The sequence below is a fragment of the Atractosteus spatula genome (genome assembly GCF_055471065.1).
Source record: "Atractosteus spatula isolate fAtrSpa1 chromosome 10 unlocalized genomic scaffold, fAtrSpa1.hap1 SUPER_10_unloc_5, whole genome shotgun sequence".
NCBI lineage: Eukaryota > Metazoa > Chordata > Actinopteri > Semionotiformes > Lepisosteidae > Atractosteus > Atractosteus spatula.
This window is the reverse complement of record NW_028296625.1, coordinates 379340-386301: the sequence shown is the minus strand read 5'-3', so window position 1 is coordinate 386301 and position 6962 is coordinate 379340. Positions and strand designations below refer to the sequence as shown.

General features: G+C 44.2%; 2 pseudogenes; both read left to right on the top strand.

The window, feature by feature from the left end:
* The first annotated feature begins 3355 nt into the window (after positions 1 to 3355).
* On the top strand, positions 3356 to 3474 carry LOC148812034 (5S ribosomal RNA; annotated as a pseudogene).
* A 407-nt stretch (positions 3475 to 3881) lies between these two features.
* Positions 3882 to 4000, top strand: LOC148812033 (5S ribosomal RNA; annotated as a pseudogene).
* Positions 4001 to 6962: the final 2962 nt, after the last annotated feature.

Genomic DNA, 6962 nt, shown 5'->3' with positions numbered 1-6962 from the left:
GGGAGATCTGCTCCTCTTTAGGGATGTAAAAGGGGTGTGCTTTACCTGGTGGATCAGGCGGCTGCCTGGAGCACCGCTCCTGTGGCATGGAGGCTGTTGTGACCTCAGCCGGGACATGACTTCCCTATATTTCCGGGAACAAGAAAATATTTTTATTTCTTGTCCAGAGGGAACAGAAGGAATCTCCACATAGGCTTCTGTGTTCGGTGGGCACTGTGTGAGCACATTCTGCCTCTTGGCCCCCCTTTCCCTCTGTACAGAAGGCTTAGGAGCCTTGACCTGTTTCCACACCTTGCCTTTCTGGTGATCCACCAAAGGTTCATCTCTGAGTCGCATGCCCTTTTCTTTTTCTACCCGTTTGAGCTTGCTGTATGACATCAAACACCTTTCAACCTCAGTGTCAATCAATGTCTCACTGTGTAAGACATCTCCCATGGCAGCCTTGAGGTAAAAGCTTCCTGCTTTTCCTCTCTGTTTTACTGCCTGCTCTGTGACTTCAGGGGTGGAGTCAGCACTCGCTTGCGAGTAGCTGACCTCATCCAGGCAGGAACCCTTCCACTCAATCAGATAGACTGAGGGAGGGAGAGGGGGCGGGTCTCCGCCTCCTCCAGTGGAGAGTATCAGCTCATTCACGCTTCCGGCAGCCTTGGGGAGCGGTTGTCTCTGTCCTAATAAAACTTGTTCAAGCCTGGCCAGGCGGGCGGCTACTGAATCCTTTTGTTCAGCTTTATCTAGCCCTTTCCCTTCCCCGGTGTTCTCATGGCACTTAGGACGCTGGGTGCGGTCCTGTGTGCCTGCTTTGGAACGGGGCTTAGCCAGCTCAGGAGCCTGTGCTCCTTCGAGCAGGGGGGAATTAACCCTGCTGGCTCTGACAGCGAACACAGTCGCATAAACAGCTTTTTGCTCAGAGCGACTTTGGACATCATACTCCCAGGCTTTCTGCACGAATCTCTTAATATCAGTCATTTTCATGGTCTGTGCATCTGTATGCATTAAGATCATCTTTCTGACTGACGGGTGGAGATTTGCAATGAATAAACCCTTGAAATGTGTGTTCTCTTCGCAACCCTCATCATTTCACCCTGCAAAATAAGTTCGTCTAAGTCTCTCGTAATATTCGCGAGGGGACTCTGCTCTCTCGTGCTTAATGTTAAGGGCGGCGGCTATCGCGGCAGTCGGGTCAATAAACGCACTGTATTCTCGGATAAGTGCTTGACACAGCTCTTCAAAGTCATCACAGACTTTCTTCATCTGCCTAGCCATCCACTCATGTACAGCTCTGCTGCTAGTTTTCCTGACCAGAAACACTTTCTCCTGTTCTGTGGCGTTTGGCAGGTACTGCAGGGTATACCTGAGGTCTTGAATATAACTCTCGATATTATTCTCTGACACTGCAGGGTCAAATCTCTCCATCTCCTTCACTAGCTCTCTCAGAGGATGGAGGTTTATTCTCCTAGCTTCTCCGCTGACGGAGATATGACGGAGATCGTGGTCAGACCTGTCGCTGCTAGAGAGAGTGCTTAATAGCGACTCGAATTCAGACCTTTTAGCAACCATCGTGAAAATTAAAGAGTATTACTTTTAAGTACGAAATCACAGTTATACCACAGAAAACCACAAGATCAAGTATGCAATCAACCCGGTAGATCGCAAAAGATCACAAAACAATCAAGCACTGCTTAAAGACCAAGGGGAACTTTTTTCCTTTCGGCTTTCAGCACACTGTATTGTCGCGTATGAAACCCGCGGCGTTTTATATTGAATTATTCCGCTTGGTTGACTCATTTCAGTCTTACCATAGCCCAGGTATGACTGAAATGAGTCCAGGGACGCCAATAAATGTAGTGTGCTCTCTGAAGGCACCAGTTCTGTAGGGTTTGGGCATTTACGGGGACATTTATTAATTGTAGCCGTAAATCACAAAATGATTCTTTTGATGGCCTTAGAATCCAACCATGCGATATAACTCAAACAACGCACACACACACGGGTACTAATACACGAGGATACATTTATTAATACATAAAATATGCATATAAACCTAACAGATCTTATTGAGAGGGTTATCAGAATACAAAAGGTATATATACAATCAGTTACAAAGAGTTACATATATCAAGAGGACATACGTTCAGTATATCATTCATTTAGACCGTTTCATAAAGTGAACTTGGTTACAACTTCTACATTAGAAACTAAAAAACAAGTACATAACTCTTAGGAATAAAATTGATATCAACTGGTTGGGATAACAATTGAATTCTCAAGCTGTAATGCATTGAAGTTGAATACTCATCCAATCTCTGGGGATTCAGATCTCCTGCGGGCTCTTTGGCTCCGTGCCAGGCTGTGCTGTGCTGCAGATGCTCACTGACCGGCTAGTTAGTGTTGGCTTTAACTAGCAAAGTTTGTGCACAGGAGAAAAGATGACTGTGGGTCCCAGCAAGTCAGGAAGAGGACCGGTTCATTCCTGATGAAGCGCTAGTTCTGAATAGTGATTCAGCTGTCCACAGTTCCGACCTGTTCACGAGGCTTGCTGCTGGTGCTTACCTCAGGTGGATCCTCTGGTTACTCTGTGGCAACCTCCGCTCTAGACTCTTAGAACAAAGGAAAGTTCTGGCACTCGGACACACTGGCCGTTCCGTGGTTGTCCGGGCTGAGTCTTAGGATGGTCAGGAGGCGCGCTGCGAGAATGTCCTGCCCTTGGGAGCCTATTGCTCCTGGGCCGTCCTGCCCTGGAATTCTCCTTTGAATTCCCTTTAGAAAAGTCCAGGAAATAGTCTCTCAGGCCCTCTGTGTTGCCTGTTTTTACCTGGAGGAACTTCAGCTCGTTCATTGGCTGAAAGTTCCATGGGCATCAGAGTCCCACGTGGGTTACTCGGCCCTACCAGTCCCTGATTGGTTGATCAAGGTGAGATGTGAGTCACTTACTCCTGACACTTAGGAATGCAGTCCAGATGTCCATCTGGCACACCCCAGACAGATAGGCGCCAATGGATGACCATTGATCATGATAGCTAAGCTTAGCTAAGTGCATCCCCATTTGGGAGCTGTCCCTTATCAAAAGAAAACATCTTTAAATCAGCCTGCATGAATAGTTTCTCTGTGGCTGCACCACAGAGATGAACAGAGAGATGGGGCCTCATTTGAAAAAGCACAGCAACACTTAATTCTGTCTTATTAACAACCATTGCCGCGACAAGTGAAAGGCTGAAGTGAAATAGAGCGGGGACGAAGGCAGTGAAGAGAGAGAACATGGGAAGAAGAGAAAAACGCAAGGGAAAAAAAGCAGCGTCGTAAAAGAGGTGACGGAGCTGTCCTCTCTAATAGAAGGGTGCCAGTGAGCCCTGCTTTCCCTTATGGCCACACCCCCTTGAGCACGCCTGATCTCGTCTGATTGTGGAAGATAAGCAGGAAGGGGCCTGGTTAGTACTTGGATGGGAGACCGCCTGGGAATACCAGGTGTTGTAAGCTTCTAAGCGCAGGAGGCGCTCGCTCACTCATTCCCCTGTTCACACGTGCGGTGCAGCTTTTCCGTCTGTTTATTTGTCACAGCGCTTCGGCTGTGGAGACTTTTTCGGCTGGCGTTCGGGGAGTCGCGTTTTTCAGAATTGTATTGAGATCGTTTTCCACAGAGCTCAGATGTCAAAGCACAGCAGCAGCTCTCCACAGCGATCCTCTATAGCGCCCTTTCTCCCGCAGCTCCGTCCTCATTGGAAGGAAGCAAGAGTGAAAGGCTGAAGTGAAATAGAGCGGGACGAAGGCAGTGAAGAGAGAGAACGTGGGAAGAAGAGAAAAACGCAAGGGAAAAAAAGCAGCGTCGTAAAAGAGGTGACGGAGCTGTCCTCTCTATAAGAAGGGTGCCAGCGAGCCTTGCTCTTGCTTACAGCCACACCCCCTTGAGCACGCCTGATCTTGTCTGATCTCGGAAGCTAAACAGGGATGGGCCTGGTTAGTACTTGGATGGGAGACCGCCTGGGAATACCAGGTACTGTAAGCCTTTAATTGCAGGAGGCACCCTATCTTTGTTCACTCGCTCATTCTCATGTTAACACGTGCAGTGTGGCTTTTTGGCTTTTTATTTGTCAGCTTTGGTGAGACACAGGTGCTTGTGTATTAGCATGAGCGTTTTTTATTCTCATCATGAACCTTATATACTGTATCTCTACATCCCATAACCTTTAACGGCAGGTGCCTGGGTGTGGACATGTTCTGATGTAATATTTAATTTTTAATTTATTTAATAAGTAAACATTTTAGTAAAGTCTGTTATATTGTTAAAATCTATAAGCGTTATAAATATCAATTTTTGCTCGTGCTTATAATTTATCGCTGCTAAATGTGTCTTATTCAATTATTTTAACACTTTTATGACCTATCCACTAAAATATAAAAACCTGCCCTACAACGCTCTTCTCAAAAGATAAAATAAGTTTTACATTTTTTGATTCAATGTAATTTCTTTTCTAGAGAAACACATCATTTGAGGCTTGGGTTGCATGTTAATATTTTGAAGGTTTAAAGACTTTACGTTCACGGTACGTGGAAAATCATTTCAAACTTTTGAAAAGTTGTTGAGAATTTGTCATTGAAATAAGCTTACATATTTTAATTCAAAGTGATTACTTTTCACTCTCGATAAAACACGTGTGATTTTGGGGCGGAGGGATATGGTGGGGCGTTCTAAAACATCACAACCATTTGAAAAATGTCTTGAGCTGTGTAGGCATGGTTACAAATTTGGAGTTTATGCTTAAATTAGCCGACTTGCCGGTTTTGAAGTGTGACACCTGAGCTGTCAGGCCCCGATATTGACTGCTGCAAAGATGGTTTCTTTGAGTAGTGAATCATCGGATTCCTCTGCTATGCAAACTGAAGAAGTAGGTTGCTAAAATATTTTTTCTGATAGTGGAATTGTCGTTTCAATCTGCGTTTAGCGTATTTCGTTTTCAACACTTTGTCTTCTTTTTAGCAAAAGCTGACCCAGCACTCAGTGGTGTGTGACAGTGGCTGTCATGTGAACTCTGACGGTGATTCAGGTGTTGGGGGTCCGTCAACGACTGATGAAGAGTTGCTACAAATGGTAAATATTAAACCACAGCAAGTTCAAAGCAAACGAAAAACTCTAACACAAAAGAGGCATTACAATTGTAAATATTTTAGGTAAAAAGCATGCCTATTTATTTTGTTAAGCCTTCCTTTTCTTTTTTCCTTTAATAGAATAACGAAGAGGTCGACGCATCAATCTTCAAACTACCATCAAGCTTGAATGTTTCGTGTCTGTTCATGTGTGTTCGCCAAAATGTGATTAATGATGATGTTCAACCTAGTTTAGCTATCGATGGCTCTAATGAGCCCGATGCTATGGATCAGATTGTAAAGTCGGTGGTATGTTGCACCTTCAACCATTGTTTAAAGGGGGTTGTGGTTGATGAATGCGCGGCCCGTTTGATTAATCATCCAGGTCAACGGGGTCACACATGCCTAGTTGTCGGGTGCGCGGATGGGTACTGTGGTGTCTCCGGGGGAAAGTTTATGTAAATGAAAGTAGTACTCACACCACACTTTTCTTTCCTGAGTTTCGTGGCTTTTCTTCCTCCAACTATCTTCCAAATACAGTCCGTAATCCGTTCCCTTAATCCTGATCCGATCCGAGTTCCATAAATCCGTAATAAAGCCAATCCGCGATGTATCCTTATCCAGTGTCCGTAATCCAAAAACCATAAACCTTTTCTCCTTTCAGTAGTCCGTTATTCTTTAGCCCGATCTTTAACATACACCTCTTTCCTCTCTTTTCCTCCAAACCGCATTCACCTTATCGGCTTCCGCCCTGTTCACTGCCTCCGGGGCACTTATATTTCGGTTCCTGATGCGGCTCAGCTGTGTCTCATTGTTTCTCAGGGTAGACCCTTTCCATGTACCGGTCAGCTGATTCTTTTTGGTAGCCATTTTGCTAAGGTCCATATCTAGTATTTTAAGTAGGTCATTCCGAAAATACCTGTTATGAATGACCCTTCCCCTGGTCATGTTACAGTACAAAGATGTGTTGTTTGCCGCATTAGAAATTTATAAGTGTCTCAGTTTAGCCCGAATTTTATCGGCTGTTCTGTACATCGCCAGTGGCCTGGGTGCCTATACTTTTACAGATGATACTGAGCGGAGTATAAAGCACTTGCTGAGAAAAATAATTGACGACCGCTCGCCATATGAGTATGTACGCTCCTTACTTGTAAAGGTAGATGGAAAAATACTACACGTGACTTTTGGTGCGTTGCAAAACTTATTTTATACTTATTTATACATATTTTTACAGAAAAGAAAAAAGATCTATGTAAAACCAGGGCTGTGAAATACTCGCAATGTGAATAGAGCTTTCATTCTGTTTTACAGACACAGGTGTGCCATCGTGAGAAGAATGAAAAATTTCGAATGTATATGTAAGAATTCTTACAAAAAGTGCTTTACACTCTTCTTTCTGCAAAGCTTGAAATGAAAATCAATTAACTGAATGCTAATGTCCTTGAATTTGTTAAAGAGATAGATGTGCATGTAAAGAACATGAGTGAAATTACTGCGATTCTGATGTTTTCAGATCAGAAACTGAAGCCTGGCGGATTCAGCGGTGTGTATTCCAAAATACAACGTATTTTACATAGAACCTGTGGTAACACCGTCCCTCTGATCACTCAGGCTAATTTATTTGCTCTGTTAGGGTCGCCCAGTTCGGTGTTCACGGCTATAGAAATGGCGAGAGAAAGGGCGTTATGAATGCTTTTTCAGATGCTGCTGAGTTTCTGAACAATGTTGGGGCGATAGCTACAACTAATTTTCTGCACCAACATTTAATTGGTGATTGCAAGCAGTAGTCTGTAATGTGTGTGAAAAGTTTAAAAGTGTATACTGGGATGTTTCTGTAATTTAAAACCTACTGATGAAATAAAGTGGTTCACATTTCACATGCT